Source organism: Arvicola amphibius, chromosome 1 (assembly GCF_903992535.2).
Source record: "Arvicola amphibius chromosome 1, mArvAmp1.2, whole genome shotgun sequence".
NCBI lineage: Eukaryota > Metazoa > Chordata > Mammalia > Rodentia > Cricetidae > Arvicola > Arvicola amphibius.
The window spans coordinates 131,807,383-131,817,552 of record NC_052047.1 but is presented as its reverse complement, the minus strand read 5'-3'; the positions used below and the strand labels follow the sequence as shown (position 1 = coordinate 131,817,552).

Here is a 10,170-nt window from a genome sequence, read left to right as displayed (position 1 = left end):
TTTAAGACAAGGCCTCACTAAGGAGTCTAAGTTGTCCTCAAACTGATAATCCTCCTGCCTCAGCCTCAGGAGTGCCAGTGTTGTAGCTATAGACAACCATGCCTAGCTTACATTGCCCTGGTCTTTTTTTATTTTTTTTCTGATCATGTTTTATTTCTGTCTGTTTGCTTGTTGTTTTGGAGACAGGGTCTTATTCCATAGCCCTGGTTGGTCTGGATTTGATTGCTCCAAAGGCAATCAATAGCTACGTGGACCAGTCAGGCCTCAAACTTGTGGCCCTCCTCCTACTTCATGTTTCCAGGTTCTGGGATTACAGGCATGTGCCATCATTCCATGCAGCTTATTCTTATGAAGAAACCCATATGCTTCTGCTGGAGTCTTAACAAGAAGAGTTGAAAAAGGACAAAGGACAATGCTAAGTGCTGGGACGGTACGGAACTTCTGGAACCCGTCCACCTTCCCAGTGGGAAGGCACACCATGACAGTCACTCCAGAAAAACACATTTGGAAGTTTGTTGGGTAGTGATATGTAGCTGATTGAAGCCTCCTCAACCGTACTGAGATGTTTAAATGAAACACGTCCACTCAAAGACAGTCACAACTTTATTCAAAAGACCTGAAAGTAATCAAGATCTCCTTCAGCCAGCGAGAATCTGGGTACTAAAATGGCGACAACAGCAATTTTGACAACTCAGAAATAAAGTGGAACCATTCCTGACTCATGCAGCAACCTGGGTGGATCTCAGACGTGTGGCACTAAGCAGAAGAAATCGGTCTTAGTGGGTCATCACCTGCATCCGTCCACTTACTGGGCACGCTGGAAAAGGTGAAATCCTCAGACTAGATCGGTGTTTGCAGAGGCAAGCTTGGCATCAGGTGGAAGCTTGGGGGAAAAGAACAGGCAGAGCTGCATGGCTGCTCTGGGTTTTGAGGGCACTCTGGTCATACCAATGATTGCCTAGAACCAGACCACAAAGAGTGGATTTAACTCTGTGGGAAATAAGACAACAATTTCAAAAACAAACCACAAGCCAGTTGTGACCTGCTGAGCTGCGGAAAGGCCCTCCCAGGCCCTCCTTCTAACAGTCTGCCCGGCTGTCCTCTGCATTATCCGCCATCGTTCCGTCAGGAGGACGCTGACTGGAGCCCTGTTTTCCTTTGTGTGTGTGTGTGTCTGTGTGTGTGTGTGTGTGTGTGTGTGTGTCTATGTCTGTGCCTGTATATATGTGCGCCTGTGCATGCCTGTATGTGCACATGTATATATAGGCCTATGTGTATAGACCTATGTGCACACAGGTGGCTTTAGGGCACTTTAGACTTAGGCAGAAACTAGTCACCAGCTCCTCTCAAATGGCTGGTGTGGCATCAGGGAACATTGTCACCAGTCACCAGCTTCAGCCCACCTACTCAGCCTGTCTGTGCCACAGAGGTTGCTGCTGAGACCATCATGGTGACAGAGCAGAGCTGGATTTGTTCTGGCCCTTCGGTTTCACTAGCTAGGATGGACAGCCATCACTGAGGAGCAAGAGTCTGTGCTGTGGTTTCTAAGGGGGCCAGCAGGCCTGCTGGGCTAAGCTGCGGCAAGATGGCCAAGTGGGAATTGCTTTCCTGGCTCTGGCTATATGTTTTGCCTAGCTGTCCAGTTCCATGGCTCTGAAGTGAGAGGGGCAAGGGAACAATGGCCTGAAGTCAGAAGAGGGGCTTTGAACTGGTGGCTCGGTTATGAAAGACCGCAGGCACACTGGGTACTTTTGTTCTCTGGGACTTGGTCCCTCTGGCATCAGCAAGTCCCCAAAGTGTGAAAAGTGCAGAATGAAAGGATATGTGAAATATGACAAGCACTGAACCGCCCCCCACCCCTCGGGGTTCTGGAGATTGAAGCCAGACCTGCACACAGCCTTGTTTATAGACTACTGGGGATTGAACCCAGGGCTCCACATATGCCAGGCAAGCGTTCCTCTTACTCACTGAGCTACACCCCCAGATGGAGTGAGGTTTTTAACCTCCTGCTTTTTCACTAACTAGCCACTTCACATTCTGTAAGTTACTTAATGTCCCTAACCTCCAGTACCCTCATTTCCAAAACAAGGATTATTGTTGAGATTAAATGAAGCCTGGAAGTGTACTCAGTGTTAGAGTTCTTGCCTGGCACTCATGAGACTTTGGGTTCCATTCCCAGCACCGTAAGAGCAGAAAGAGCAAAAAGACTAAATAAAATAACTGTATGTCATATTGAACACCATACTCTGGATGTAGCAAGAAGAATGGTAAACACTCAACTGCTCATCAAAACAAACAAATACTTGTCTCTGTGAGTTCCAGATAACTGCTCATTGAAATTGGGGAAAGATGTCAGCTGTCAACATCTCAAGAAGAACCCCTGCAAAGTTTATTAGACTTGTGGGAATGGGTAGGCCTGACCCTTGCAGCCTTGGCAACCAACAAGGTTTGAGCCATATGGTTTTATGGCAGACCTTGAAAACTATTCAAGCTGGGCACAACCTACAGCGTGAGTCCTCTCATTTAGGGAGCATAGTGAGGCCAAGGAATTAGCGTGCATGATGATGAGGCTTTGATCTGGTGGAGAGAGGCCTTAGCAGCCTTGTGTTCCAAGCAGCAAGAATTCCCAAGACTAAGCTGTCACATTCAATTTGCAGAGTCCCAAGTCTATGTTGGACTCAGACAAAAGGAAATGCTTTGTCTCAGTGCTGTGTAAGGCAGGTGTGTTGGTTTCGATGTTATTGTAAATACTATTAAAAGGATTATTAGTAAAGTTAAGTTATGAATTCAGTATCTAATAGATGTCTCACTAATTAGAGTGTGACAGAAAATAACGAGAGCAGAATAGGATTCAACAATGTAAGTGGGGTGACCAACTGGCTGATTTTGAGACAAGGGATATCATATAACAAGTAGAATATCTTTTTTGACCATTGACCAGTCTGGATTCGAGATAAGAAACTCTTTGCCTATTGTATGTAGTGTGTAAAGCCTTTGTTTTACACACACACACACACACACACATACACACACACACACGAAGAGAGAGAGACAGACAGAGAGAGAGAGAGAGAGAGAGAGAGAGAAGGAGAGGGGGGTAAGAAACCCACATGTCTCCTAAAGGTTGTTTGGAATTCAATAAGACCATGTTTTGAATAACATGAATGTCAAATTATGTTTGTAAGTTAGAGAACAGAATAGCCTTCTGTGAGCTGTGAGTCAGGCTTCTTGGGGGGCAGAAATGTCACCCCTCACTGTCATTTGTTAGACCCTTGATTTGGGCCTTTGCTGAGGATGCTGGGAAGGGCCTCTGGAAGGGTCTCGCAGACTGCATCGGAAATAAGGCCTTAGATGGGGCCTCATACTTGGTGGTGCCTGACACCCCAAAGAAGCCAGACTTATCCTGTTTGTTTTTGTTGTTGTGTCTGTTGGTGTTTGTCTTGTGCCCAAAGAGAAGCTGAAGTAGAACAGAGCAAGCAACTGAGCTCCAAGGCAAACGTCCCCTGGCCTGCCTTTTCGTATTGTAAGGCTCTCTTCACTACCCTGAGAGAGCAGTGCACCACCGGGGTCACTCTGCAGAGATGGGGAATGAAGAGGGCAATAAGGACCATAAAATAAAGATCCGAGCTGTGAAGGGACAGGCAGTGTGGCTGTCAAGAGAGAACATGGCTCTCTTTCCTCCCTCCCAAAGAGGGGGCCGTCCCATGAAGGGTGGTCGGATCTTTGAAAGTCATTCAGTAGCTGGACACTGGAAATATTCTGAAGACAAACGTGTACTATCTATAGCTGCTGGGGTCTGTCCCAGGAAAAAGGGGGGAAATGGATGCTTCTTGAGCCCAAGGAAGGAGCTCAAGTTTCTTCCAGACATCCTCCTGCCCTCTGGATCCCAGATGGGTGCTAGCACCAGGAGGATCTCAGCAGGCTTTGCATAAATTCCAGAGTGACCCCTGACTAGGCCGCCAGGGTTTCCTCTACCCTTCTCCCAGCTCCCCTGCAAGACCCTAACTTCCTGATCTTCTCTCCTGCTGTGGATTTCTCCCACAGGGAGGCAGAAAAGCTCAGCTGTGTGCGCTGGGCACCTTGGGACAGGCCCACTCCCTTCTGCTACAGAGTGTCTTTGTGGAGGTCACACCTGCTCATCCCCTACTTTCTGAACATACCAGGAACTCTAAGTGACAGATGCCACCATGGCCCGGCCTGCAAGATTACTGAAAATCAGGTGTACTTGAAGGTTTGTCTAGGCTTCTGCTTGAGCAGCTCCTCGGAGCCAGAGATGCATGCAGAATTGGATACCCTGTCACCTTGACCTAGGGGATTGGTTTGAGATACCACATCTTTATGATTTGTGTGAACCATCTTCAAGACAACTGTGATCTACCAGGACAGTTGTATGATGTTTCAAGCCATTTGTTTTGTTTTCTTTAATAATTTGAAAGAGGTATTGATGGAGATGGATGGGAAAATCTGTATCTGGATATTTTACATAAACACAGAGCACAATGTGTATTCTACAATAGGAACAAGTAATGAACCACACAGAGTCATGTGGGGGATTCACACAAGGCCAGCTTGAGTGGGAAGCTGGCATCGCCTAATTCTACTGTAATTGGCAAGGCATTAATAAGGTAAAACCAGTCTCTTTGGCTCAGAGTCGGGAGGGAGTCCTGGGTGGGGGGGGGGGGGCAGAGTAGGAGAGTAGTATGGGACAAAAGATACTGTTGTTTTGTTTTTAATTGAAAATGGCCTTTGGATTGGGTGCAGGCTTCCCAGGTTTCTCAGCCTGTAATAAACTCAGTTTAATGTCCAGTTAACAGTAGCTATGGTGATAAGCTACAATAACACACCCGCACGCGCACACACAAGCAGAAACACAGCAAACATTATTGCACTGTTCACTTCCACCTAGAACCCCTGGTTGGGACCTAAGCCTGTAGCCCTGATAAGACCAGGCTGCACCCAGGGCTTGATGCCTGCTGGCCCAGCTCTCAGCTCCTCCAGGTCTAATGGCCTGGAGGGCTGGAGAGGAAGTGGAGTTCTGCCCCGGCACTGCTGTTGTCTGTGGCTTGACTCTGGGAAAGCACAGCAGAAGACACCTCTCGGGGCTCAGGCGGAGAGCTGGGACTGCTATTCTTGGGATAACCGTGGTGCACGGGAACCACAGAGGGGAGCATCTCCCTGCCGGGGATTAGTCTGCTCCCATGCCCCGCCACAGTAGCTGTGGCACAGGTGAGGAACTGATTTTGAGGACTTTGCCAGGGTCTTCCTGTCACACCATCAAGTGTGCACTAGGCTTTGGGCTATCTGCTCTTCATGTCTAGCCTAGGAAGTGAACAGGTACTGTCACCATCGCGGGACAAAGGGAGCTGATGGGGAAGGCTAAGTAACACAGCTTGGTGTTACTTGGATGAAACCCACCACAGACACCTCCCATCTCCTCAGGCTTCAGCGGAAAGCCTTCTGTGTGACTTGATCCCACCCGACCCCCAGGGCATCCTCAGTACCAAAGGGCTGAGCAAGGAGCCCACAGCTGCCTTTTAAACTCTTTAACATTAAGCGTTAATGATTAAATGGGGTTCTTCCATTAACCCGGAGCACGGGCCTTTGTCTCCTGGCCAAGGAGGAGTCTCTTGCTTTGAAATGCCACATAAAAATGATAAATGTTCTTTTCCTCCCTCCCAGGGTCGCCAGGTCCCAGTATTCCTTTAAAGTTTGAGAGGGCAACACAGGGTGCGCCTTGTTTAAACACAAAAGCACTAGGCCAGTCCAGGCTGGGCGGTCAGGCCAGGGTTGCACCCCAGGGGGAGACAGGCATGGCAGCTACAGGGACTCGGGGACAATCAAGGAAAGAAAACCCGGCAGCCACTGCAGCGTGGGGGCTCAGAGTACTTGAATATCCACGGGCACGGATCTTTCAGAGGAATGAGTGAAGCCTGAAGCCGCCAAACTCCGCTGAGAAAAGACAGAAGAAAAGCTGAGGGTACCATTTGCGGGTTCCGGCAGGCAGCGAGCTCTGCACCTGTGCCACCAGTGTTGGATGGTCCCAGCACCCCAGCGTCACGTGAGAGACAGTGACGTCACGTGTCTCCTGGACTCTTTAGAAATGCAGAGCCCACTGCCTGGTGACATAGGCCTGGAATCCCAATTGCTAGGGAACTTGAGGCAGGAGGATTACACGTTAAGGGCCCACCTGAGCTACAGAGTGGGTTCAAGCCTTGGGCAACTTAATGAAACCTGTCTCAAAATAGAACTGATTGAGGGCAGGGAGTGACGTTAAGTATGTATCGCGGTGGCACACCAGGTTCCTGGCATGCTTGAGGTGTAGGGTCAGTCCCCAGGGAAGGAAAAGAAGGAAGGAGGGGGAAGGAAAGAGAATGAAAAGAAAGTAAAAGAGAAAGGAAGAAAAGGAAAATGATTGGGGGCAACAGGCAGATACAGGTGAGGGAAGGGGGGGAGAGAGAAAGAGGGAGAGAGAGAGGGAGAGAGAGGAAAGAAAGAGAGAAAGAAAGGAAGAAAGAAAGAAAGAAAGAAAGAAAATAGAAAAACTAGTGTGTAATGTAATTAATTCTTTTTTGTTTGTTTGGCTGTTTTTTTTTTTTTTTCAAGACAAAGTATCTCTGTAGCTCTGGAGCCTGCCCTGGAACTGCTGTCTGTAGACCAGGCTGGTCTCGAACTCATAGAGATCCGCCTGTCTTTGCCTCCCTAGTATGGGGATTAAAGGCGTGTGCCACCACCGTCCAGCATAATTTAATTCTTACAGCGTGCCATTTTGCAGATGAGAGGGTTCAGGCCCAGGAAAGCCTAGTGACTTTTCAGGGGATTTTAGAAACCCAGGATACAAGGGACACCCACACAAGTAGCCACAAAGAATCCTTTCTAGCACAGAGCCTTGGAATAACCAGAGCCAGGATCCTGAGGGCTGTACTACACCTGTTGAGATGGACCAGTAGGAAGCACCCTTGTCAGAGAAAATCATCTGCCACCACTGCCTCCCATTCCAGTCTCCTCCCTACTCCAGCCCCAGAAAGAGGAGGAGCTGAAGGTCCCCCAGCCCCCTCCACACCTACAGGCCTCAAGTCCTCTATGGCACCAGGAAAGGGTTAACAGTGGGCTTTGTCACTGCATAAATCTGTATTTATCTGCTGCAAAGTAAGCTATTTAGGTTCCTGATTTACAGTCCTCGGTTTTCATAAAAGTCAGTCATTCCCAGTAAAAGAATGTGGGTTAGATTTATAGGATCTGCGTTAGTCTTTAAAGCCCAAAGCTGCTCTATGACTCACCCTCCATAATGTTTTTGCTCTAGTCCAGAGATATTCGTGTGCAAAGAGAAAGATTCAGATCTCTGCCCTGAAAAATAAGACGTTGGGGGGGGGGAGGCTAATTATAATGGCGTCAATTGTACTACGCTTGTAAACTCGCCGTCAGCAGGCCCCCATGGAGCCTGTTTACCAAGGGTTTTATTCCACAATAAAATGTGCTCTGGTTTGCAGCTCGGCATATAAGACCTCCACTGGTATGAGCGAATGTTTTTTTCCTACCAAATTATTAGAAATAAACAGCCCAACAGTGGAAAGGCAGAAAAAAAATTATAAGCAAGGAAAATAAATCTTGGAATGTTTGCATTTAGTGATGTTAATAGAGTCTGTGACTTAGCTGCCCAGCCCAACTAGCTACATGGAGCCAGCCTGGTATTTTTATTTTAATTTCAGTTTGTATTTTGCCAGTGTGAAATGGGGTCAAGGAAAGACGGCATGGAAAAAGACTTTGATGTCCCTTTGAAAAAATATTTTGTACTGTGACTTCATGGTATTTAGTGTCCTTCTCCCCCTCCTGTCCCCAGCCTCTTGCTTGATGAACTGCCTGTCAGACCCATGACCATCACACATAATAAAATAGAGCCATCATCAACAAACCTCTTTCCAACGTCCCCCTCCCCCACCGACTACGTCAGAATTGGAGGCAGAATGGCTCACAACGAGAAGTGAAAATGCCGATTGAGATAATCAAACAAGATAAAGGAAAGCAGCTTTGTAAACTTTCTCCACAGCAAGGCAAAAAAAAAAAAAAAAAAAAAAAAAAAAAAAAAAAAGACCCAAGTGCAAGAGGAGGGGTGGGGTGGAGGTCCTATGGTTTGGGCTGTCGGCCAGGCCAAATAGCCTGGGTTATGAGGTGAAGGCTGCCAAGGGGTTGCGAAATAGAACAATGGAAGGGCCAGGTCAAGAAGAGTGGTCAAGAGAGTGTTGGTCCGAGAATAAATTTAGACTTCCCTTGCCAGTGCTCCCAAGCGTTTTCATTCTGACTTCCTGTGGGGAGGGGATGGATGCAGGTGGGCAGAGCCAGAAGGGTTGACTGCAGACCTACAGTGAGTGGGTCAGGAGAATGTGACCTGGCCAGGAAAGGTTGGAAAGCAGGTGAGATGACCGGATACAGAACAATCCAAGTTGGCTACATCTGGCCTGTTTGTAGTTTGCTCTGACTGGGACAGAAGATCACATTGGGCCTCTTCCTCGGTTTACCTCACTCCCACCTTCATGGGAGGCCTTGTGGTAGGTCCTTTTCAGTGATGGACAAAACACTGTGTCCATATCAGTGGGACAAAGAACACGGACACAGTCTACTCCAGTGCATCATCTAGAAACTGAGTAGAGCAACAGAGAGGGGTTATGTCTGAATCTGGAAGTCTCCAGGGAGGAGGTGGGATTCCCACAGGTCCTGAAGACACTGTAGGGTTTTGACAGGCAGAGGAAAGGAGCAAGGATTGGCCAAGGGAGAAGGAAGAATGAATGGAAATGTCTAGAAGCAGGCTGTCGGCCTGTTCTGGAAGAGGCCAGGACACTGTGGATTCTTTCTGGGAAGTGTGAGGAATGAACAGACCCGGCTGGGACTATGCTTGAGGGTGGATAAGACTACAAAATAACTGAGGATTCTAGACTTAATTCTGCCACTATGGGGGCCTTCCTTGACCCTCAGAACAGAATGGCAACCCCTGCCGAGGTTCTAGGCTGTGCCCCCTTTGTCTCCCATTTGTAGCCCTTCTTTTTCTAGAGTACAACGTCATACAGGCTTCCCTATGGGACACTAGTACCCGAGAGTTTCTGACACTAACAGTCTAAATCCAGAGCACAGTAGGTCTTCAAGGAAGAGTATGGGGAGGACAAATGGGGTTGTCAACATTTTTGTGGCAGCACGCTAAAGATCGAGAGCAGGTTCCAAAAGGCTCGGAGCCAGAGCTTGGCCTTCAGGTCTGAGGGTAGAGTGGGGAGGGCAATGTCAGACAGTGAGGGCTGGGTTTTGTTGGATGTGAATACCAAAACATGACAGGGAGGCTTCAGAGGCTGGGAGAGGGGCTGGAGGGGAAGATCGGTGACAGTGCCCTAGATAGGGATGCCAGGGACCCAAATAGTTCCCAGACGATGGTGACAAGATGCTCACAGAGAAGGGGTGAGGGGATTTGACTTGAGTTTGCTCCATTCAAGTGTGCTGTGCCTGTCTCAGTAGATCTGTAGTAGAAATCTAGCCCAGAATCACACTCATTGAGCAGAGAGTATGCACAGAAAATCAAGGTTAGAGCTGGGAAGTGGCCTGTTTGGGAAAGAGGAAACATCAGATGCTAAATCTAAACCCTTTTGTGTGATCTCCATCTTGACTACCTAGCTCAACAGAAATGTTTTAGGACTCACAGAGGGGCAGCCAATGCTCCCCTGACCTTGTTTCTAAAGCACCATAAATCGGGGACTCACTGGGGATGTCAAAGGTACATTGGGAAATAGCTCCATCATTAGAAACCTTGAGCTTTGTGTCCCTTGGTGACAAATGCCCATCCTTCCATGGCTCCATGAGTTAGCTCTCTTTTGCGGTGACACCCACCGTCCAGTTCAAGAGCATCGCATCAATCAAGGGTTTTCTGCTTGTAGGTTTTCTTGCTTGAGAGGATCCATGGGAGATGGAGCAGAGGAGCCGATCCTTATAGCTTCACAGAGGGCAAGGACACAGAAGATGACGGTCAGATGAGACAGGGAGCGGGGCTGGGATAGAGAGACAGGCAGAAGGCAGAAACTGTACAGGGAGAAGTTAGTCTCAACTTGAGTCTGAGAGGGGAGTGAGGCTAAGTGTGGGCATCATAAAGTAGGGTCAAAGCCCTGCTTAGGGTGCATCAGGCAGTTGCCAGGCCTT

General features: G+C 48.2%; 1 long non-coding RNA gene across 2 annotated transcripts; it reads right to left on the bottom strand.

The window, feature by feature from the left end:
- Positions 1–674: 674 nt before the first annotated feature.
- On the bottom strand, positions 675–9,962 carry LOC119802658. 2 transcript variants are annotated; one of them, XR_005283617.1, is made up of 3 exons: positions 9,738–9,962; positions 7,278–7,344; positions 675–958 (listed from the first exon to the last, which is right to left on the bottom strand). It is a non-coding gene; the product is annotated as an uncharacterized LOC119802658 (long non-coding RNA). The 2 variants fall into 2 exon arrangements; XR_005283514.1 differs by having other exon boundaries at positions 9,784–9,962.
- Positions 9,963–10,170: the final 208 nt, after the last annotated feature.